The sequence below is a fragment of the Rhinatrema bivittatum genome, chromosome 8, assembly GCF_901001135.1.
Source record: "Rhinatrema bivittatum chromosome 8, aRhiBiv1.1, whole genome shotgun sequence".
In the NCBI taxonomy this organism is placed as follows: domain Eukaryota; kingdom Metazoa; phylum Chordata; class Amphibia; order Gymnophiona; family Rhinatrematidae; genus Rhinatrema; species Rhinatrema bivittatum.
In genome coordinates this window covers 201,443,666-201,467,326 of record NC_042622.1, presented here as the reverse complement: position 1 = coordinate 201,467,326, position 23,661 = coordinate 201,443,666, and the positions used below count along the sequence as shown (strand labels likewise).

At 44.0% G+C, this 23,661-nt stretch overlaps 1 long non-coding RNA gene across 1 annotated transcript in view; it reads right to left on the bottom strand.

Moving 5' to 3' along the window:
- Window positions 1–927: 927 nt before the first annotated feature.
- LOC115097081 overlaps window positions 928–23,661 on the bottom strand; it is a 30,856-nt gene continuing 8,122 nt past the window's right edge. The window contains exon 4 of the long non-coding RNA XR_003858199.1: window positions 928–2,078. This is a non-coding gene — a long non-coding RNA (uncharacterized LOC115097081). The remainder of the gene's footprint in view (window positions 2,079–23,661) is intronic.

The following is a 23,661-nucleotide window of genomic DNA, read 5'->3' as shown; positions in this document are numbered from 1 at the left end:
TCAGCACATTCCCTAGCATAATTTCCACATTTTGCAAATGATTTTACTCCAAGCAGAGAGATTCCAAAGCAACCTATAAAAAGGGCAGCGTCAGTACCGAACAGATGATATGCCAGAGATGAAGGGGAGAGGACCCCCTTTTTCCTAGCCAGGGCAAATGCAGTATTTTCAGATTATTTGCAATGAAGAACTGTCACCGATGCGCAAACAGGCTATGAACAGAGGAAATCTGTTCAAAGGGGTAACTGAGTAAAGAGCTGCAATGAAACCCTGTGACGGCAGCAGTGCTTAAAAAAAACAAAAAACAAACAACGGCAGGTATTGGAAAACAACTGTGAACAAATTGGAAGAGACAAAAAAAAAAATTCCTGGCTTTGTACTTCGTACAGACCAAAGAGCTGCACATTTCCCAATGCTGCCGGAAGATAAGTGTTGCCACACAGGAGCGAGCAGGAAAAGCTGTGTATAATCCCATGTGAAAGGGAAGCGGCAACAGCTATGGCAGCAAAAATCTGTCACCTCTTCCTGCCACCAGGCCAGAAATGTAATAGAACCACAGAGAATATTGAACATCACCAGAGCCCTGGCACTGTCTCCTTTCTTGCAGGTTTTTTCCCCCTTCCGTTACTTAATCTGTCAACTCGCGTACAGGCTGTCATACCCATAAAATGTGTTTGAACTGACCTAAATTTTCTGGGTCTGATTTTAGATTCTTGAGGAATATATATGAAGCTTAAAGACGCTGATAGCGTCTTCTGCTTGGTTACTCCAGTCATTATGATCCTGAAGTAGCTCAGGATGCTGCTGTACTGATCATCATCAGAAATCCATGCTGCTGCAGAGGGCACATTTGCTGAGGCTGTGATTATGGTATTTGACAAGCCAGGTAGAGACTTGCTGCTTAGACAAAATTACAGGCTTATCACATTAATGGGGACCTTAAAATATATTTACTCTTTGGGACAATATCTTAGCATAAAGTCATGTATGAATTAATCCATATGGATCAGTCAGGTTGCCTAAAAAGTCATTCCACACCATTGTGCAATGCAGAAGTAACACAGAATTTACCCCCACTCCCTACCCTGTTGCAGAATTTGTCTGCATGCCTGGGTCCTCAGCACAGTGACAGGTGGACCTGCCAGGGCCACTCTACTTACGCGCTCAGGTCCACCCAATTCCAGATTTGTTATCAACAGGAAGGGGAAGGGGGTGAGGCTGGAGCAGACAGAGAAGAACATCTCTCCTCCCTAATCCAATCTCTCTCCTCCTGTTTCCCCCTCCCTTCCTGTCATGCAGAGAACAGGAGGGCAGGAGTAGAATAAACAGAGAAGAGCCATTCCCACCCCTCCCCTCCCCCTCACAGGCAGCTGCCTGCAGGGCACAGGTGAAAAGGCAGGGAAGCTGTCATGAATTGAACCCAGAGCAGAACATAGAAAAGTTACTCTGCTCCATAATCCAATCTCTCTCCTGTCATTACCACCCACCTCATCTTGGACCCGTTCGTCTGAGTATCACTGCTTCCCCCTGGATCCCATCCAGGAATGTACAACACACTCTACTCCCCTTCATCTGGCCTTCCACCAGCTAGGCTTGGGGTCTGGGCTCTGGCTCTAGACTCACTCCCACACATTAGGGTTACCCCAGACAACATTGTTAGTACCACTCACTGCAGCCCTCGCCCAGTGTATGACCACAGTCCTTTATCTGAGTCCATCAGTAGCTCTGGGTTCCACTTCCACCCTAGCAGCACTCCTTAGACTGGCTGTGGGACTTGCAGTGAGTTCTCTTCAGTCATCTCTGTGGTGATTTGTGGCTCCTCTGCACTGTCATGACTAGTGCCCTCTGGCAACTCCATCGTGGCTCTCGCTGACTCCTTGTCGCTGCCACGCATTGGCTCCTCTGTACTCCCTCTCGCTAGGGACTCCATGTTCTTTATCGCATGACTGTCTGTGGCCCCCTTTCTTCTGGGCTTTCCACGGTAGCGCTTCCATGTGGCTTCTTGATACTGCCTTTTGCAGGCCTCTTGGTGCTGCCCCCTTCTGGGCAGTCTGTGTTGCCCTCAATTGAACTGGATGCTGAAAGGAACAGGAAGAAAGTTCAATTTTTCCTTCACAAAAAATTCTTTAGAATTTTTAATACATATACAATTCAGCTGACAAGGTAGAAGCCATTTTGTTCTCTAGTGATGCCATTGAGAACCTGCATTGTGTCTCACTTTAATATAAGTCGATTGACATGTCGCTTTTCCCTCCATTGCCTCAGGTATGGAGCCACTAAGCTGCAAAGTTTTTTCATGGGGGGTCCTACTGTCGCACAGGGAGGGGGATGTTGCCACAATAGTGAGACTCCTCCACAAAAAAACCATCTTGGCTCTATGGTGCTTTATTTTTTCTCATGGCCAAACACAGCGAGACAAAACAATGCAACTAGCAAGGCCCTTTAGGTGTGATGGCGGCCCCCAACCTCAAGGGACCACTATTGCCTTAAAGGGCCGGATGCTTAAAAATAGCCTGGCAAAAAATAAGTGTTGAGTGCGGGTCAGGTCTAACCCCTGGCTCAAGCCAGGGCCGCCTCAAGTGACAGCCCTGAAACCCCCAAAGTTAATAAAAGTACACTTCATGCGTGGCGATGGACTCCCCACCCCCAACAGTGTCCTCACAAAATAAATCTTCCCCCACCCCCCTTTCCACATACATACATACTACCACTGGCCCCCCGCCCCATTATTGTTCTAAACTCATTGGACATTTGGGGGGAAGGAGGAGGGGTCTCTATACCCCCAACGATTTTAGAACAATGTTGGAGTAGGGGGGGGGACCAGTGGCAGTATGCATGTATGTGGAAAGGGGAGGTGGGGAGCACAATTTACTTCGTGAGGATAGGACTGGGGAGTGCGGAGGTGTCCATTGCCGCCCGGGAAGTGTAAGTTTTTTTTTTTAACCTTGGGGTGTTGGGGACCTCCACTCCAGGTGGCCCCAGGTTAAGTCCGGGGTTAGCTCTGACCCCGCTCAACTTTTATTTTTTGCCACAGCAGGTTGTTTTTTTTGCTTTTTTTTTTTTGCATAGCCCTTTAAATGTAATGCGGGAGCCTCAGGACCCGGGTAGGAGTCACAGGGCTGCCGCGTTAACTTTTAACAACTCCCCAGGAGGTCTTGTTATTTTATCGCAGCTGACCACTTTCTTGGTCGTTTGCAATAAAATATTTACATGAAATTGCCTAGCAATTACCTGCTTTGCACGATTTGCATTATTCATGCCTGCAAATCGCATGCAAAACAGATCATTGTAATAGAGGAGAGAACTGGGCAGGGCCATACAAAATATCGCGTATATTGTGCAATATAGCCATGATAGTGCTCTATTGCACGATATACGGTGTATATCGAATAATATACACTGTTTAACGCACATTACAGCACTACTGCAGTTTGACGCATCTCCCAGTTAGATTGTAAACCCTCTGGGGTTAGGAAAATACCTACAGTATCTGAATGTAATCCGCTCTGAAGTGCCGAAAAGCGGAATATAAATGAAATAAATAAATGTCCATGTGTGCCAATATTCACTAGTGTAAAGCAAAGTGTTCCTATTTAAATGAATGTACAGCAAAAGCCAGGCACAGTATATATCACCAGTGACATCAGCAGTAAACCAAATGCCTTTCTCCAAGGGGGATTGTACATTAACATAAATTCATAAGGACAGAAAATATTCAGATTTGGTTGCAGAATTCTGGGACTTTTGCCTTCCACAACTCACATTATTACAATTGGAGTTGGCAGCAGTTTTCCTTGAAATAAATCAAAGCAGATTAATTTTATTATGGCTAAGCTGGCAGTACCTCCTAGCATTATGAGCATCCTATCAATCATTAACTCGGGTCCACATCTGTCTACCTAATACAGGACATTCCCAGTAGCAGCACAATTATACTACAAGAAAATAGGTATGAGATATATATATATATATTTTATTTTTTTTTTCCTTCAGCATTTAGGTAGCAACCTGAGCCAGGCTACTATGCAACAAATTCCATACAAGTACAATGAGTTCCTGTTTCCCTCTCGACCTCACACCCCAAAGCTATTAGCGATGCCGCTAGCATGCTGCAAAGTCCCACACTAGTGGCAAGGATCTTTTTGAGGTCACGTTTTTCTAAACTATGCCACAATCCGCAGAGTCTGCAAGCGCTTTAACCCGCGGGCTTTGCGCCAGTTATCAGAGGGCAATTTTGCTTGCCCTTTCTCTCTATGAGAACTGGCCAGGGAAAAAGCGATTTGTACCTGCGCACGGCGATGTGCAGTTTTGGAAATCCCCGGCTCCGCGCTGCGTTGTCCCCCCCTAACCCCTGCCTCTGAGCCCGCCTGCTTTACCCCAGGGGAAATGTGCACGCCTTGCTGACACCTGCATGCACTTTTACTGAAGGAAAGCCTGGGCTTGGGCACTTTTCAGACCGGCACATTCCCCCAGATAAATGAGTTTTTGAAATTCGCCCCCTTGGGTTTTCCTTTTCTTTTAGGGTAGTGGGCACCTGGGGCCAGCAGGAGTAATAGCGCCCTCCAGAAATATGGGAGGCTGATGGCGAATCGCCGAGGGTTTGTTGCATCCCCGACAGGCTAGGAAGCAGAGTTTTCAGACCTTTTATTTGGCTGGCGCTTCTTTACACAGCCTGGGTTCAGGCTTGCGTGAAAACAAGAGAAAGGCTTTTGGCAGATGGGAATAGGTTTCCTTTGCTCTTTGACTGGCACTAGTATGCATGGGTTTGGTGGAGAGAGCAAAACTGGTGTACACTGACCGTCTTAAACAGCAAGGTGCACTGGCAGCAACAGCTAAGTTAACTGTTTCAGAAGAGCCTGTGAAGTTTTACATATGTAGCTGCTTTATAATACATTTATTTATTTAATAACTTTATTCAGTTTAAAAACTAGGCCATGAAGTGAAGTACCACCCCCCACCCCTTCATGCTCTCTCCTTCACTTCCTCCCCCCCAAGGCTGCAATTAAACAGTCTAATTGCTATTCCGCTGTATACACTGATACCGGACTGGTAAAAGATAAGCAGTAATGTCAGTCAATCCAGTAATTTGATTGGCTGAATGCCCCCTGATGCTTTACAATGTGCAAAGAATAGCAGAAGCGTCTCATTTGACCTTTGTCTTCAGAATCACTCAACCTTCCTTTGAAACAATCACATAATTTAAAAAAATGTTTCCGAAAACACTCCTGATAGCTTAAAGAGGGTCTTCCAAATCCCATTCATATCATTGTATAGAATATGGGCTACAAGGCCTTTCACAGCAGAGGAGGCTGCACCCATGTCTTTGTGAGAAGGCTTGGGATCCTGCATGAAGTCAAGGCTCTTCAGGAAAACCCTAGGAATTATTCTGTTATAACTCTTCACTCAGGATTCCAGAGGAGACCTCCTACACTCCCAAAACTCATTCAGGGGTGCGCACATAGGGCTGCTGTAGAGCCAGCCTATTGGGTCAGTTGCAGTGTTCTGCACTGCCACGAGGAGGGATCTGGGTTTGATTCCCTGCTCAGGGTCTTGCACTACATGAGTCGGCTGGGGCAGAAGTGCTGCAGACACAGTGTTCAGAGTCCCTGGGACAGAGAGTAATTGTCATTGTGCAATGCTGATACTTAGTGGCCAGGTATAGGAGCTATGATTGCTCTCTAATGGACAGTGCCCTGACACATATCCCCTGGTGGAGGATTGTTACTGCAATGACTGGGAGAGGCTATAAAATAGCTGGGGTGTAACATATAGTGGCTCACGGGACAGCCCCACGAGCCGCCTCACTCACCCATAATTCTGGCATCAGAGCTCTGTGCCAGGCCTCACCTGCTCAGGATACCGCCTTGGTCTTCGAATGGCACCGGCCGCTGCTCCTGCTGACTTCCTCTAGACATGCACACACACCCAACAGTCCCACTCTTAAAGGTCCTGTGGCGGGAACTTAGCTGTGGTGCCCTCTGATGACATCACTAGGCCCTGGCTTTTTAAAGCTCCTCCTGAGGAGCATCAGACCCCCTCAGCAATGGGTCTCTTGCCTTTGCAATGTGTGTTGCTTAGAGTTCCTGGTTCCTGTTGAACAGCCTTGCCTTGTCCAGTCTTGTCTCATTCAGCTTTCCTTGTCTAGCCTTGCCTTGCCCGTCTCATCCAGTGACTTCTGTGTGTCTTCTCTTGGCCTGACTCTCTGGATCTTGATCTCTTGCTTGGACCTGACCGCAATTGCCTGCCGCCTGGACCATTCTTGTTAACCGTCTGCCCTGACCTCGTTAGTCTGCTGCCTGCCCTGATATCAGCGAGCCATTGGAATCTTGCTCTAGCCTCCGCCCTAGGTACCCGCCTAAGACTTGCCAGAATCCAAGGGCTCAATCTGGGAACAGAGTTGCTTATTTTATTGTTAGGTTCCCTGTCACAGACTATTCTCACTTTCAGAAGACTGGCACAGGGACCGGGCAGGGCAGTATCGGAATAAGTCCTGGGGCTGGTATGGGTTGAAGCCAGGTGGAACTGAGGTGGTGTGATGAGGAAGACAGTGCTGGAGTTAAGGCACGGAGCTGGAGCTTGGCAATGGCAAGGCTGGAAGTAGAACAAATTTCCACTCTGAAGCCCAAGCAAACTCTGAGAGTTCTCCGAAAAGAGACTGGACTTTTTAGTGACTAAAAATGTTCACATGTTGAAAGAGGCCCTGCGTATCTGACAAGAGTAGAGTATACCCCCTTTTTAGGATGGAATCATGTAAATATGTTATTGGCTTTATTACAATAAGAACATAAGAACATAAGAAATTGCCATGCTGGGTCAGACCAAGGGTCCATCAAGCCCAGCATCCTGTTTCCAACAGAGGCCAAACCAGGCCACAAGAACCTGGCAATTACCCAAACACTAAGAAGATCCCATGCTACTGATGCAATTAATAGCAGTGGCTATTCCCTAAGTAAACTTGATTAATAGCCGTTAATGGACTTCTCCTCCAAGAACTTATCCAAACCTTTTTTGAACCCAGCTACACTAACTGCACTAACCACATCCTCTGGCAACAAATTCTAGAGCTTTATTGTGCGTCGAGTGAAAAAGAATTTTCTCCGATTAGTCTTAAATTTATTTATTTTTATTTATTTAGGAACTTTTCTATACCGGCATTAGTGGGTACATCATGCCGGTTCACATTCAACAAAAAGATGGAAAGTACATAAAACAGGGTATGGGGTGGGGATAAAAAGAAAGAAGCGGCCAAGAAGGCAATATGGAATGACAGGTCATTTACATCTGTCAGTAACAAGAAAAGTCAGTAACAAATTAACCATATGTGGGACAAGTAATAACGAAAATCGAAAATCGAGAATCAAGAGCAGAACTCTAAACAGGGTTTGGTACAATCTGCAGGGTAAAGAGCGATATATATGGCTGATTTCAGAATGGGCGGCGCAAGCGGGTAAGTCGGGGTAGGCCAGTTTAAATAACCATCAGCTCGATACAGTAAAGTGGGGCCGCGGTTACCCTGCTCCTAACACGCTTTCTACTCACTTTTCGGCCACGTTAGTCCAACCCGCGATACACTATCCCCTTTAACCCATCCTTACCGCCTCTTTAAATCACCGTTTAACCCCTTCCGCACGCGGCATGTATATCAGATGTAAACAATCGAATTAGCTATTCCCTCCCATACAGTAACGCATGCCCCGACTATCGCTATTTTACCCTGCCATTTTGCCCCGCGTTTAACCTGCTAACTTACCGCCTACCCTTACCCCTGCGTTAGAGGCAGGGGTAAGGGTAGGCGGCAAACTTTCCCCCAAAAGGAAACCTCTAAAAACCTAAAATCCCCTCCTCCCGAAGCGACTCGACATTACTTTTTGTTGTTTTCTTACCTTTTGTTGCTTTTCAGCCCCTTCCCTTCTCTGCCGCCCTCTGGAGGGGGCAGCCGGTGGCGAAAGCGGCTTGCAGCGGTCCCCCCCCGGGCAGGTCCCGGTTCTCCTGGCCCGGCAACAGCAGTACAATGGCCACCAATTAAAGCAACTTGTCCAGACTGGCACAAGTTTCCATATCCATTCCCCCTTGTATTCACATTCTCTTCACAATTTAGCCGAGCCAGGAAAGAAGGAAGGATTGGGGTGGATGGAGCCCTAGCTGTGGCTGCAGGTGGAGAATGTGAATACAAGGGGGAATGGATATGGAAACTTGTGCCAGACTGGACAAGTTGCTTTAATTGGTGGCCATTGTACTGCTGTTGCTATTGCCGAGCCAGGCGAACCAGGACCTGCGCGGGGGGGACCACTGTGAGCCACTTTCACCGCCGGCTGCCCCCTCCGGAGGGCGGCAGAGAAGGGATGGGGCTGAAAAGCAACAAAAGGTAAGTTGGCACATGTCGAGCCGCTTCGGGAGGAGGGGATTTTCAGTTTTTAGGTTTTCATGGGTTAAAGTTGGGATCCACTTCCTGGTGCCTGTCATTTCAAATGTCATTTGAAATGACATTTGAAATGACAGGTACCAGTGCACCCAGGATACTGTATAGGCGCTGTATTAAGCGCCTATACAGTAAAATGGATTGCGCGGGCCTAACGCTTCGCCTAACACTTCGCAGACGCGGCTTGCATTTGCAAGCAATTTAAATAGAGTATCGAGCGGTATGTAATCAGAACTGTGCGTGGGGCAAACGAGGGTGCGCCCGGCACTGCCGCACTCTTTCTAACGCGGCCTTACTGTATCGACCCGCATGTTTTTAGTTTCTTTTTAAATTTGAAAAGTCAGGGTTCAAGGCGGAGGTTTGTAGGCAGGGAGTTCCATTGTGTGGGATCACCAATGGAGAAAGCCCGATGCCTTGTAGATGACAGGTGAGCTTTTTTAAGGGAAGGCACATGGAGGGTTGCTTTATTGGTTGTTCTGATGGGTAGAGTAGGATTTGTGAAGCTGAAAGGAAAATCGAGCCAGTTGGAGTCATGCGAGTATAGGGATTTGTGGATGATGGAGAGGGTTTTATATATGCTACTTGCTAACTTCATGGAATGCCCCCTAGTCCTTCTATTATTCGAAAGTGTAAATAACCGATTCATATCTACTCGTTCAAGACCTCTCATGATCTTAAAGACCTCTATCATATCCCCCCTCAGCTGTCTCTTCTCCAAGCTGAACAGCCCTAACCTCTTCATCCTTTCCTCATAGGGGAGCTGTTCCATCCCCTTTATCATTTTGGTTGCCCTTCTCTGTACTTTCTCCATCGCAACTATATCTTTTTTGAGATGCGGCGAAAAGAATTGTACACAGTATTCCAGGTGCGGTCTCACCATGGAGTGATACAGAGGCATTATGACATTTTCTGTTTTATTAACCATTCCCTTCCTAATAATTTCTATCATTCTGTTTGCTTTTTTGACTGCTGCAGCACACTGAGCCGACAATTTTAAAGTATTTTCCACTATGATGCCTAGATCTCTTTCTTGGGTTGTAGCACCTAATATGGAACCTAACATTGTGTAACTACAGCAAGGGTTATTTTTCAATATATGCAACACCTTGCACTTGTCCACATTAAATTTCATCTGCCATTTGGATGCCCAGTCTTGCAGTCTTGCAAGGTCCTTCTGTAATGTATCACAATTCGCTTGTGATTTAACTACTCTGAATAATTTTGTATCATCTGCAAATTTGATAACCTCACTCGTCGTATTCCTTTCCAGATCGTTTATATATATATTCATCACCCTCATTCTTGCTTGCCTTATATGTGGAGTTGTTCTCCTAATATCATTAACATCTAGAATGGCACAGACAGTGAGCCACACTGAAAGCTCAAACTCAGCTAAAACTATGTGCCCACATTTCAGTCGTAACACTGCTTCATTTACAGTAAATATACTAAAAAATACTCATGTGGGCCTATCTCATTGGAAAAACTGGGGAGAAAGTACAAATAAATTAAAATACTGAGGCCGATATTCAGCACTACTTACCTGGATAAGTGGTATTGGCTGAATATCCAGCTGCAATCAGCAGTTACCACTTAGCTGGATAAATTCTTATCCGGCAACTTACAAGGGATAAGTGGTGGGTGGATCAGAGGGGAGCTACTTATCCAGTTAACTTAGCAGGTCTAAAGTTAGCTGGATAAGACTTATCTGGCTAGCTGGTAACTTTTATGTAGATATTTAGCAGCATGGCTGTGTTGCTGAATATTCCTTGTAAGTTTCCTGGATATGGTAATGGTAATTTATTTTTGATAAACAGATTTTCCGCAATCACATCAAAACGGTTATCCGGCTAACTTACTTATAATAATAAGTTTGAATATCTACCCCATTAACATTTATTTAGTGGTAGAAAAGCACTTTAATATTTATACTGAATTTTCAGAGAATGTTCAGTAGTTTGCATAAACACATAAATAAAAAACAAACCAAGAAATAATCCCATTTCAATGGCATATTTTTCCTTGCCTTCATTCCCTTATGATCAGTTCTGCACATCAAGAAACAAAATTCCCTTCAGAAACAATGCATCAGATTTTTTGCATAAGTAGAAAGCTTTTTGTCTGCACCACTACTCCTAGAAAGTCAGATCACAGCTTCTGGTCTTCTTCTGTTGTCAGCAGTGGCATACTAAGCAGGGGTGCAGTCCACCTGGGTGACAGCCGGGAGGTCAGCGGCCGCGAGCAGAGCGCCACAGGTCTGAAGCCGGAAACTGCATAGCCTATTCTTCTTCCCGCCCCCCTGTGGCCCGGAAGAGGAAGTGGTGGGTCCGCGCGGGCGGGAAGAAGGAAAGGTCATGCAGTTGTGGGCCGAAGCAGGAGGAAGAGCAACAGCGTTGCCCACCGCAGATGCAGGAAGTAGAGCCGCAGCAGCTCCTGTGCCGCCTCAAGAAAAATGAAGAGTCCCTGTCTGTTGCGGGGGCTGAAGGAGGAAGCTACTGCTGTGCTTCTGATGGGGAGCGAGGTAGGAAGTGAGAGAGAATGTGTTTGTGTCTATGTGTGTGTTAGAGTATATCTGTGTGTGTGTGTGTGTATGTGTATGGGAGAGTGCATGTTTGTGTGTGAGAGAGGGCGCTGTGTGAAGGGGTGTGTATATGACAGAAAGAGAAATAGAGGGAGCCTGTGTGCAGGGGTGTGTGAAAGTGTGTGCAAGAGAGAGAGGGAACATGTGGGAGGGAGAGGGGAACCAGAGATAACTGGGGTGGACGGGGACGGAGAAGTGAACGGGGAGGGGGGGGGCGGGATGAAGAAGTGAATCCAAGGGGGTGCCAAATACTTTAGGTATGCACTGATTGTCAGTTATTTATAGAAGTCCTTTCCTGTATCTGCTATGTGAACTGGTCACAGGTCCTTTAAGTTCTTCTGCAGCTCGGCTCGCTTGGTCATGAATGAATCTCTCATACTGCACCTACCAAGTGATTTTCACCACTGCCTGACTGACTGATATCATGATATCAAAAGGATCTATCAATTTAACTGACTGGGGCCCAGTCCTGCCTCTGTTCTTCTAAATGATGATCTGAGTACTGGAACCCAGAGGAAATAACCTGAAGGATTCTCCTGTTTACCTCTTTAAGTATTTTCCTATCACTTTTTATATTCAACCTTAGATTGTAAGATTATATATGCGTGTGTATGGGGAAGAGAAATCATGAATGTTATGTATAATAGGTAGATCCAATTTCTGTAGATAGTATGTGCTTACAGGTGAAAGTGCTTTAAGATGAACATATGTTAGAAATTAAAATTAAAATTACAATAAATTGCTGACATGATTTATTTTTTTTTTGTTTTTGTTTTTCAGGCCAGTGCTGGATAGACCAGGGCTCTTTCCTTGTCCAGGGCACAACCTAGTCCCCTGAACAAGGAAAGAGGCGTGAATGGCACCAGGTAATTATGAACATCATTCTAGGCTTGATGAGCTTATGTTGTTTAAATTAATCAGCCTTATGCATAATCATTGGTCATATTTTTATAAACATATCTTAAGGATTTTTTTTTTTTTGCAATTAAAAACGAAATTGTATAACTTATCTACACACTTCTGTCTGTCTCTTATTAAATGTGCAGCTTTTTAATGAAAGGACTAAAATTAATGCAAACTAGGTTGGAGTTTCTCTAAAAGAAAAAAAAAAAGCTGCAAATACACCTAAAAACTGAGACAAATGATAATTACTATAAATAAAATAGTGGAAGACATGCCTTGCTAGAAATCATTATGCAGCCAGAAATAAAAACAACATATCTTCATAAAGAGAGAATAAAGAGATACATCAGACACTAAAAAGGAAAAATGTGCTTTTGCCATCAATCATCTAAATAAGCAAAATGATTCTATCTTAAATGGTTCTCAGAGTTAAAAGGGCTAATTACAAAGGCCTGTCTAAAGGACATGCCTAGTGTTATGAGCAGTCAATGCTGATAACTTATGCTTCCAGTACTGCAAGGGGCTGATATTCCTTTGGCGCTGTGAATACATAGTTATGCACTGTATCTTTGAAATTAGAAGCAACTAGGTGGAAAACTGTTTGCATTCAGGTAGAAAATGCGCGGATTTGTAATGGTGAATATGTGAGATTTGACACAATGACTAGGAGAGAACGAGAAGGTAAAAATAACTAAATAAGGGGGTCATTTTCCAAGCGGATTGCAGTGATAAGGGACGTTTCGCACGCGAAAAGTCCCTTATCGCGTGCGATACCAAGATCGGGGCGGAGTCAGGGCGGCGTCAGCCCCGGAAGAGGAGGAGCCAGGGCGGCACCGAGGCTGACGCCGCAAAGACTTCGCCGACAGCGAAAAGTACGCATCTTTTTCGCTGCCAGTTTCGCGCAGAATAACTATACCTTTTATGGTGTAGTTATTTGGCGCGATGCCGGCAGCCATCGCACCGCGGAGGCGCGATCGCTGCCAGCTCTATCGCAGGACCGCCCCCCCCCCCTGTTTCGCCCCCCCCCCCGTTACCGCGGGATTCAAAGAGCCCGGCGGTATTAGTAAATCCAGCCCTTAATCAGGTTAACATGCTGTAAATGAGTCTAGCTATGATGATGCCATATGAGTCTGCCATCCACAAAGCAGAATCGACCCTTTAAAAATGGCTTTGCATGGAAAACTCTAGCCATCGTTTCAAACCAGGAGCACACTGTTAAAATGTTTCTAGTAGTGTTGTCCAACAGTAAACAACAAGGGACTTTGCCTGTTTCTTTTCCTATTTCTCCCAAGTATGAAAAAAGCAATTTTTTAAAGGGTTAAAGTCATTCCCATAGGAAATAATGGGAGATGTATGACTTTGGCAGCAATCTGATCTGGATTTACACTCAAGCAGGTATGAATACATTCAGGTTTTAGAACTTCTAGAAGTGAATACAAGGTGCTTATTTGAATGATTCATTCCTTGTAGGTCTGTCTGTGGGGCAGCGCATGGAAGGTGTGAATGCACTGCAGTATCTGCACTGACTACGCCTTCATGCTCTCACTCTTTCTTTAGGCCATGATGATTTGTCTTTTTTGCTGAGTATCCCTTGAATTTCAGATTTTGAAATAGTTGCTGTTTGGGTTTTTGGTTCTAGTCGTGCTCCGGAGTAGGACTCTAAACTGCCTGATTCACTAAAGGCTTTTCTGCCGTTCTGTGTCTATGGGAAAAATACCTTGATGAATCAGACCCTAAATTAGCTCCAAGGCATCATGAGCAAGGTAATCCTCGCCTGCGTGCCTTCGTAGTCCCAGCTTCCCTAAGAAGAGCAGCACTACTGATTCATGCGTGCAATATCATAAAAACAAGCCTGGCTGAATCTGTTCCTCGTGACACAGAGCCAGTTGGCAAAGATGTTGGGTGGACTGAGCCCTGTATCAGATGAGAGTATTTTATTTAATTTACCAGCCTGTCACAAACATGAAAAACATAACAGACGCAAATGACACTGAATGAAAAACCGACGCAAGTCTCTATAGTGCTGCTGCTGTCTTGGTTTCCTGACCTCTGATTAAGAAGAATACTCTTTAATTATAATATAACTGTGAAACAGATGGATAGCGTCTGGTAAAAATGGCATCTCCTTGAAAAATAACCCCTACTGGCCCATGATTATTCTCTGTAATGTGAGACTCCTTCAGCACAACAGAGCGTCTGCTGCACTGAAATAGCCTGCAAGCATATGCAGTTTTGATAACGGTTTACATTGTCTGTCAGAGATTTATATTCTAGTTGAGGCTCAAACTGTGCAGCAAATTAAAAAAAAAAAAATCTCCATCTCTGGGCTGAAACAGGTGTGGCAAGGTTCAGGTGCACTCTTCCGCTAATTTCATTCTTGGGCAGTATTGGGGTCTACCCCTCTGGGGCCTCATGCTAGTGGGATTTTGCTGCCCTCCAAGTTTTAGTGCTCTAGGTGACTGCCTAGCTTGCCCAATGGAAACGCCGGGCCTGAGGCTGGAGTATCAGGGTGCCATGCTGTAAGCTCCTGCAAAGGGAATAAGCATACGGATGCTTTCATCGGTTGTTTCAATGACAGTACCTGGTCTGCTGGCAGGATCATTGGAGGGCCTGTCCCCACCGCCCTCTGGGCCAGCTGAAGCACTGGAAAGGGACCTCTTCCTTAGACCTTCCGGGGTGCTGTTTAGGGTTAGCAGGAGTCTTATTACACGTCATCTTATATCTCATATTTTATTTGACAATTGCACAGTTTACGGTCAGTGTAAAAATTAAATCCTGCAAAATAAATATCTCCTGATATGCTAAGACCTGCTATATGGGAAAACTCATTGTTGGGACAAGTTTACCTTCATACGATACCATACGTGTAATGGCTATCGTGGCGGTGAGCCTAAAAAGATATAAGGCTTCTAAATCATTAGGTAACTTGTTATTTGCACATGTCCGATGGTGTGATGAGATCACTCTTATTGGAGTCCAATGACAAAGAAATATCTCCAACATGTTTCAAATAGGGATATTGACCTTTTAAAATCTTTGTGTGTGTCTGTCTCCCCAGTGACGTATTAACTCTTAATCCAATTACAAATTAATTTCTGCCACACATAGAGTACCTACCCCACCCTTGGCTCACACTTTTTATGTACCCTCAACACCCTGACCCTTACCCTTTTTCTTTATTTCCTGTGTAGGGAAACAGGCCAATTCAGTTCTGTTAAAATCTCAGGGAGATCAGAGCACACTGTGATGTCATCAAGCATTTTTAAAGCTGCCCTGCCATTGGTTATTACTTGTGGTCACTAACTGACTCCATTTCTTGCCTAGATTCCTATATGGAAAAGCTCTCTAATGTTTAATAATTACACAGAAAATCAAGGAACAAAACATTAAGTACATAAGACTTGCCAAGCTGGTTCAGACTAATGGTCCATGGAGCCCAGCAACCGGTCTCCAACAGTATCCAGTCCAAGTTGCCTGGAAGTCTCTATTCCCAGCAGTAAGGGGTAGCAATCCTAATGTCTGCCTGGCAAATAATACTTAATAGACCTGTCCTTCAGAAACTTGTCCAAAATCTTTTTCAAATCCGCTATGCTAGATGCTGTGATTGTATCCTCAAGCAACAAATTTCACAGCTTTAGTATGCATTGACTAAAAAATAATACTTCCTTGAATTTGTTTTAAATCTGCTACTAATTATTTTCATGGAGTGTCCCCTAGTTCTAGCACTATTTAAAAATGGTAAATGAATAAACATCACTCTACCACAAAAATTCCTCACTACAATCTGATGTGTTATCCTTATTTCAGGAGCGTCTCCATAGCCCTAAGGCCCTAAAGCCAGAGGAACCCCAGAGAGCCACATGGGCTGCACGATGGCCCGGCAGCTCCCAGATGTGACCCTTTGTTCAGTCAGGGTTTGGAATAAATGATGTTGCATATGGAACCCAGCATCATGTGTTTGTGCATAGGGGGTCATTTTCTAACTGACCACATTGGTACAGTGGTACATATATAGAGAGTGTCAGAATGATTCTATATAGAGGCTCTCTCTCTCTCTCAGTATTTTCCCCGTAACACAAGATTCCGCCCCAAACGTGCGCGCATGTTAAAAGTCCTAACGCAAATTGATAAATGGCCCAGTCTATCTGGCTTACTTAGATAAACGGATCTTTTTAATAAATGGATTTTTAAAATATCTATCGCTAAAGGTTTTCTCTCATTTTGTGTCTGTAGGATCAATGCTTAGCAAATAGGGTCCTAAATTTGTATCTGAAGCAATAGAGAGTGAATTGACTTGCCCAAGTTCACAAGGAACACTAGTGGAATTTGAACCCTTGCTTCCCTGTTTCATAGCCTACTGTTTTAACCACTAGGCTACTCCTCCACTCCAAAGTGGTTGATAACATATTAGAAAATAATACATAGGCCTGGATTCTCTAAGGTCGCAGACCTTAGAGAATCCGGCGGTAACGGCGGGGTGGGGCGGTCCTGTGATAGCCGGCAGTGATCACACCTCCGTGGTGCGATTGCTGCCAGCTTTCGCGCTGAATAACTACACCATAAAAGGTGTAGTTATTCGGCGCGAAACTGGCGGCAATAAGGATTCTTACCTTTCGCTGCCAGCGATGTGTCCGCAATGTCGACCCCCGGTGCCGCCCCAACTCCTCCTCTTCTGGGGCCGACTCTGCCCTGACTCCGCCCCAAGCTAGCTATCACACGCGAAAAGTCCCTTTTTGCGTGTGATAGCGTTAGAGAATGACCCCCATAGTTAAGAAACACCTAAAAACATGGTTTTTCCGACAAGCCTTCCCGGAATCTCAAGAACACTCGGACACCGGTCAAAGGGCATAACAGCTAACTACAAGACCCACGATCACTCGCACTTCCCTTAGGGACCAATTACGACTGATTTGGACAATTCTTATGTCATCAAAGAACCCCGGGTAGATGCATCAAGTCATGACATGCCCATTAACATTGTTCGCTGTTACATGTAACATTCAGATTTGTTCCTTTTAATTCTTTGGTTACGTCTAGCTATCCTGTTTATGTTTATTAACGTTGTTCGATTCATTCAGTTACAACTTCTTAACAGTTACGTTCTATTGTTCGGACACCTTGTTATAATGTAACGCCTTAGCTGCGCCTGTTCTGTTATAATGGAAACCAATCTGATTTGATATTTGTATCAAGAATGTCGGTATACAAAAATTCTAAATAAATAAATAAATAAATAAATAAATAAATAAATAGTTATAGAAAAATTTAAATACAGCATACTAAAAATGCAATTAATAAATATACATTAAATATGTGTATGGAAGAGAGAGAAAGCATATGTGTATGTTGTGGGAGAGTGAGAGAGAGCATGTATGTATGTGTGTGGGAGAATGAAAGAGCGAGAGCATGTGTGAATGTGAGAGTGAGAGAGATCATGTGTACATGTGTGTGGGACAGTGACAGAGCATGTATGTGGGAGAGAGGAAGGGCATGCGATATGTGAAAGAGATAGCATGTGTGTATGTGCATATGTGAGAGTGAGAAAGCATGTGAGAGGGAGAGAGAGAACAAGTGTTTATGTGAGAGTGAGAGAAAGTATATGTTTGTGGGAGAGAGATAGAGCGAGCGAGCATAAGTTTATGTGTGTGGGAGAATCAGAATATGTGTGAAAGTGAGAAAGAACGTGTGTATGTGAGAGTGAGCGAGAGCATGTGTGTATGTTGTGAGAGTTTGCATGTGTATGTGAGACAGAGATAGTGAGCATATGTATGAGGGGGAGCATATATGTACACAACAACTCCCTTCCTCTCTGCCAGCTAACAAATGCCAGTTTCAGGGCATCTGGAAATCAAAAGTTCCAAGGTATGGATAATGGGGGATTTTTAAAAATTCTTATTAGTTTTAATTATTGGGTGCTATTTGATATGTCTGTTTTGAAATATGTTATTGGTGTTTGGAAAATTTTTATATGAGTTTTTAATTGTTGAATGTTATTCTATTAATTAGTTTTAAATTATTCTTTTTATTGGTATGATTTTACTAATTTTATTGTTTTATGAGGAATGGTAATGCTTCTGTTTTTCCATTATTGCAGTGCATATATAATTTGGTTTGTTGTGGTTTCCTCTCTGGACCCGGCCAACTTCCGCCCCATCTCAAACCTCCCTTTTATAACCAAAATAATGGAAAGAGTAGTCAACTCACAACTGACTACCTAGAAGACCACAAAATCCTTCATCCTGCACAATTTGGCTTCCGTAAACACTTTAATACGGAATCCCTCCTTCTCACCCTCTCTGATTACCTACTCAGAGGCATGGACCAAGGGAACAGCTACATCCTTGCCCTTCTAGATATTTCAGCGGCATTTGACACCATATGCCACAACCATCTCCTCACCCGTCTAAAAGACATAGGTATCTCTGGCTTAGCCCTCCTTTGGTTCTCTTCCTACCTCTCCAACAGAAAATATTTTGTGAAAATAGGTAATGCCATCTCCGCCCCCTATCCCCTCCTTCATGGAGTCCCTCAGGGTTCCTCCCTCTCCTCCACCCTCTTCAATATTTATCTAACTCCACTCTGCCAACTCCTCTCAGATCTCAAGCTAAAATTCTTTCTATATGCCGACGATGTTCAAATCGTCATACCAATCCACACCTCCATATCTGATGCTTTAGCTCACTGGGAGACCTGCCTCAAATCCATCAACTCCCTCCTTACTAATCTCCACCTCACCCTTAACACTAATAAAACCAAACTGCTATTTATCTCTCACCACTCCACCCCTAATCCATCCTTGGCTATCGACCAGCCTTCAAGCTCATCACCACACAACCGTTTGTAAGAGACCTTGGAGTTCTCCTTGACCAACAGATAAACCTAAAAAAACACATCAACTCCATCCTTAAAGAAGGATTCTTCAAACTTAATGTGCTTAAAAAACTTAAGCCATTACTACATTCCCATGATTTCCGGACAGTGATCCAAACCACTCTATCATCGAAACTGGATTACTGCAACGCACTCTTCTTAGGACTCCCGTACTCCACCATAAGACCCCTACAAATGCTCCAAAATGCCATGGCAAGAATCATAACAAATATCCGCAGAACAGACCACATAACTCCCGTTCTCAAAGACCTGCACTGGCTCCCCATCCCCTCCCGTATTCTTTACAAAACCCTCACAATCACCCATAAAGCTATTTACTCCCACCACTCCAACTGGCTCGACCATCCTTTCACCGCCGCTCTCCCAGATCGTCCCACCAGAACAATTAACAAAGGAACACTTAATGTGCCCTCCCTAAAAATAGCACACCTATCCACCACAAGAGAACATGCCATCACAATCGCTGGCCCTTCACATTGGAACTCCCTGCCCTCAACACTCTGTCTTGAATCCTGTCTTTAAAAATGGCGCCGGCCGTCCAGTGCTCCTACCATGTGACAGGGGCCGGCCAATGGCACGGTTACTCTGTCACATGGTAAGGGCAAAGGGCCATCCACGCCATTTTTATTAGTGGCAGCCGACGGCCCGAGAGCGGGAGATCGCTCCCGGGGCCCACTGGACCACCAGGTAACTTTAAAACGTTTTTTGGGGGGGGGTTGGGAGGGTGGTGGAGGCTAAGGGAGCGGTTTTAAAGGGTCGGGGTGGGTTTTTTGTTTATCGGCCGACAGCCCGAGCGCAAGAGAACGCTCCCGGGACCCCCGCTGGACCACCAGGTAATTTTAAAACATTTTTTGGGGGGGGGGGGGTCGGGAGGGTGGTGGAGGCTAAGGGAGCGGTTTTAAAGGGTCGGGGTGGATTTTTAGGTTGTGTCCTAACTCCCGTTAGTGTGCACTAACCCGATTAACGACTTTTTCACGATAAATCGGTAGAATTTCTATTGTATCGCACTCTTTAACGATTAATGTCGATTTTAAAAATATCGGATGATATTTTAAAAGGTCAAAAAATGATTCACATCCCTACTACTGTCCACCTGGACAAAATGGTCAGACAGATGATAAATGCTAAGAGAAATCAGAGAAGCTAACCAATTTAGCAGTGCAATAATAATGAGAGATTTCAACTACCCCAATATTGAGTGGGTGAATGTAACATCAGCACTTGCTAGAGACATAAAGTTCCTGGATATAATAAATGACTGCTTCATGGAGCAATTGGTTCAGGAACCAACAAGAGAGGGAGCTATTTTAGATTTAATTCTTAGTGGAATGCAGGATTTGGTGAGAGAGGTAACAGTGGTGGGGCCACTTGGCAACAGTAATCATAACATGATCAAATTTAAACTAATAACTGGAAGGAGGACAATAAGTAAATCTGCAACTCTAACACTAAACTTTCAAAAGGGAAACTTTGATAAAATGAGGAAAATAGTTAGAAAAAACTGAAAGGTGCAGCTGCAAAGGTTAAAAGTTTTCAACAGGAAGGGACATTTTTAAAAATACAATCCTAGAGGCATAGTCCATATGTATTCCACACATTAAGAAAGGTGGTAGGAAGGCAAAACGATTACTGTCATGGTTAAAAGGTGAGGTGAAAGAAGCTATTTTAGCCAAAAAAAAAATCCTTCAAAAACTGAAAAAAGGATCCATCTGAAGAAAATATGATAAAACATAAGCATTGTCAAGTTAATTGTAAAACATTGATAAGATAGGCGAAGAGAGAATTTGAAATGAAGTTGGCCATAGAGGCAAAAACTCATAATAAAAACCTTTTTAAATATATCCGAAGCAAGAGACCTGTGAGGGAGTCAGTTGGACCATTAGTTGACCAATGGGTTAAAGGGGCTCTTAGGGAAGATAAGGTCATTGCAGAAAGACTAAATTAATTATTTGCTTCAGTGTTTACTAATAAGGATGTTGGGGAGATACCAGTTCCGGAGATGGTTTTCAGGGGTGATGAGTCAGACGAACTGAACCAAATCACTGTGAACCTGGAAGATATAGTAGGCCAGATTGACAAACTAAAGAGTAGCAAATCACCTGGACCGGATGGTATGCATCCTAGGGTACTGAAGGAACTAAAAAATAAAATTTCTGATCTATTAGTTAAAATTGTAAACTATCATTAAAATCATCCATTGTACCTGAAGACTGGAGGGTGGCCAATGTAACCCCAATATTTAAAAAAGGCTCCAGGGGCGATCTGGGTAACTATAGACCAGTGAACCTGACTTCAGTGCCAGGAAAAATAGTGGAAACTATTCTCAAGATCAAAATAGTAGAGCATATAGAAAGACATGGTTTAATGGAACACAGTCAACATGGATTTACCCAAGGGAAGTCTTGCCTAACAAATCTGCTTCACTTTTTTTGAAGGGGTTAATAAACATGTGGATATAGGTGAACCGGTAGATGTAGTGTATTTGGATTTTCAGAAGGCATTTGACAAAGTCCCTCATGAGAGGCTTCTAAGAAAACTAAAAAGTCATGGGATAGGAGGCAATGTCCTTTCATGGATTACAAACTGGTTAAAAGACAGGAAACAGAGTAGGATTTAATGGTCAATTTTCTCAGTGGAAACGGGTAAACAGTGGAGTGCCTCAGGGATCTGTACTTGGACTGGTGCTTTTCAATATATATATAAATGATCTGGAAAGGAATACAATGAGTGAGGTTATCAAATTTGCGGATGATACAAAATTATTCAGAGTAGTTAAATCACAAGTGGATTCTGATACATTACAGGAGGACCTTGCAAGACTGGAAAATTGGGCATCCAAATGCCAGAAGAAATTTAATGTGGACAAGTGCAAGGTGTTGCATATAAGGAAAAATAACCCTTGCTGTAGTTACACAATGTTAGGTTCCATATTAGGAACTACCACCCAGGAAAAAGATCTAGGCATCATAGTGGATAATACTTTAAAATTGTCGGCTCAGTGTGCTGCATCAGTCAAAAAAGCAAACAGAATGTTAGGAATTATTAGAAAGGGAATGGTTAATAAAATGGAAAATGTCATAATGCCTCTATATCGCTCAATGGAGAGACCGCACCATGAATACTGTTTATAATTCTGTTCACCGCATCTAAAAAAAAGATATAGTTGCGATGGAGAAGGTACAGAGAAGGGCAACCAAAATGATAGAAACATAGAAATGATGGCAGAAGACCAAACACCCATCCAGTCTGCCCAGCAAGCTTTGCACATTTTTTTCTCATACTTATCTGTTACTCTTGGCTCTTAGTAACCTTTTGGTTCTATTTCCCTTCCACCCCCACCATTAATGCAGAGAGCAGTGCTGGAACTGCATATATGTGAAATATTTAGCTTAATTAGTTAGGGGTAGTTACCGCCGCAATAAGCAAGCTACACCCATGCTTATTTGTTTTCCCAGACTATGTAATTCAGACCTTTTTGGTTGTTGTCTGTATATAGATCCTCTTTGCTTCATTCCCCCTGCCATTGAAGCAGAGAGTTATGCTGGACATGCATTGAAAGTGAAGCATCAGACTTTCTCCCCTGAAGTTGAAGCAGAGAGCCATGCTGGTTATGTGTGAAGCATCAGTCTTTCTCCCCTGCCGTTAAAGCAGAGCGCTATGCTGGATATGTGTAAAGTATCAGTCTTTCTCCCCTGCCGTTAAAGCAGAGAGCTATGCTGGATATGCATAAAGTATCAGACTTTCACCCCTGCCGTTGAAGCAGAGCGCTATGCTGGATGTGTGTGAAGTATCAGTCATTCTCCCTTGCCGTTGAAGCAGAGAGCTATGCTGGATATGCATTGAAAGTGGAGTATCAGGCTTATTTGGTTTGGGGTAGTAACCGCCGTAACAAGCAAGCTGCTCCCTGCTTTTTTGTGAATGCAAATCCTTTTTTCCACATTCATTCATGTCCTCTAGACTTTATGGATCCACAGTGTTTATCCCACACCCCTTTGAAGTCCTTCACAGTTCTGGTCTTCACCACTTTCTCCGGAAGGGCATTCCAAGCATCCACCACCCTCTCTGTGAAAAAATACTTCCTGACATTGGTTCTGAGTCTTCCTTCCTGGAGCTTCAAATCGTGACCCCTGGTTCAGCTGATTTATTTCCGACGGAAAAGGTTTGTCGTTGTCTTTGGATCATTAAAACCTTTCAAGTATCTGAAAGTCTGTATCATATCACCTCTGCTCCTCCTTTCTTCCAGGGTGTACATATTTAGATTCTTCAATCTCTCCTCATAAGTCATTTGATGAAGACCTTCTACCTTTTTGGTCAGCCTTCTCTAGACTGCCTCCATCTTGTCTCTGTATTTTCGGAGATACGGTCTCCAGAACTGAACATAGTACTCCAGGTGAGGCCTCACCAAGGACCTGTACAAGGGGATAATCACTTCCCTTTTCCTACTCGATATTCCTCTCTCTATGCAGCTCAGCATTCTTCTGGCTTTAGCAATCGCCTTGTCACATTGTTTTGCCGACTTCAGATCGTTAGACATTATCACCCCAAGGTCTCTCTCCTGCTCCGTGCACATCAGCCTTTCTCCCCCCATCGAATACAGTTCATTCGGATTTCCACTCCCCATATGCATGACTCTGCACTTCTTGGCATTGAATCTCAACTGCCATATCTTCGACAAAGGGGGATGGAAGGGGATGGAACAGTTCCCCTATGAGGAAAGGCTGAAGAGGTTAGGGCTGTTCAGCTTGGAGAAGAGATGGCTGAGGGGGGATATGATAGAGGTCTTTAAGGTTATAGAGGTTATAGCCAAACACATTAACGCTGACAAACCCACAATTATCCTAGGAGACTTTAACCTGCATATGGACGC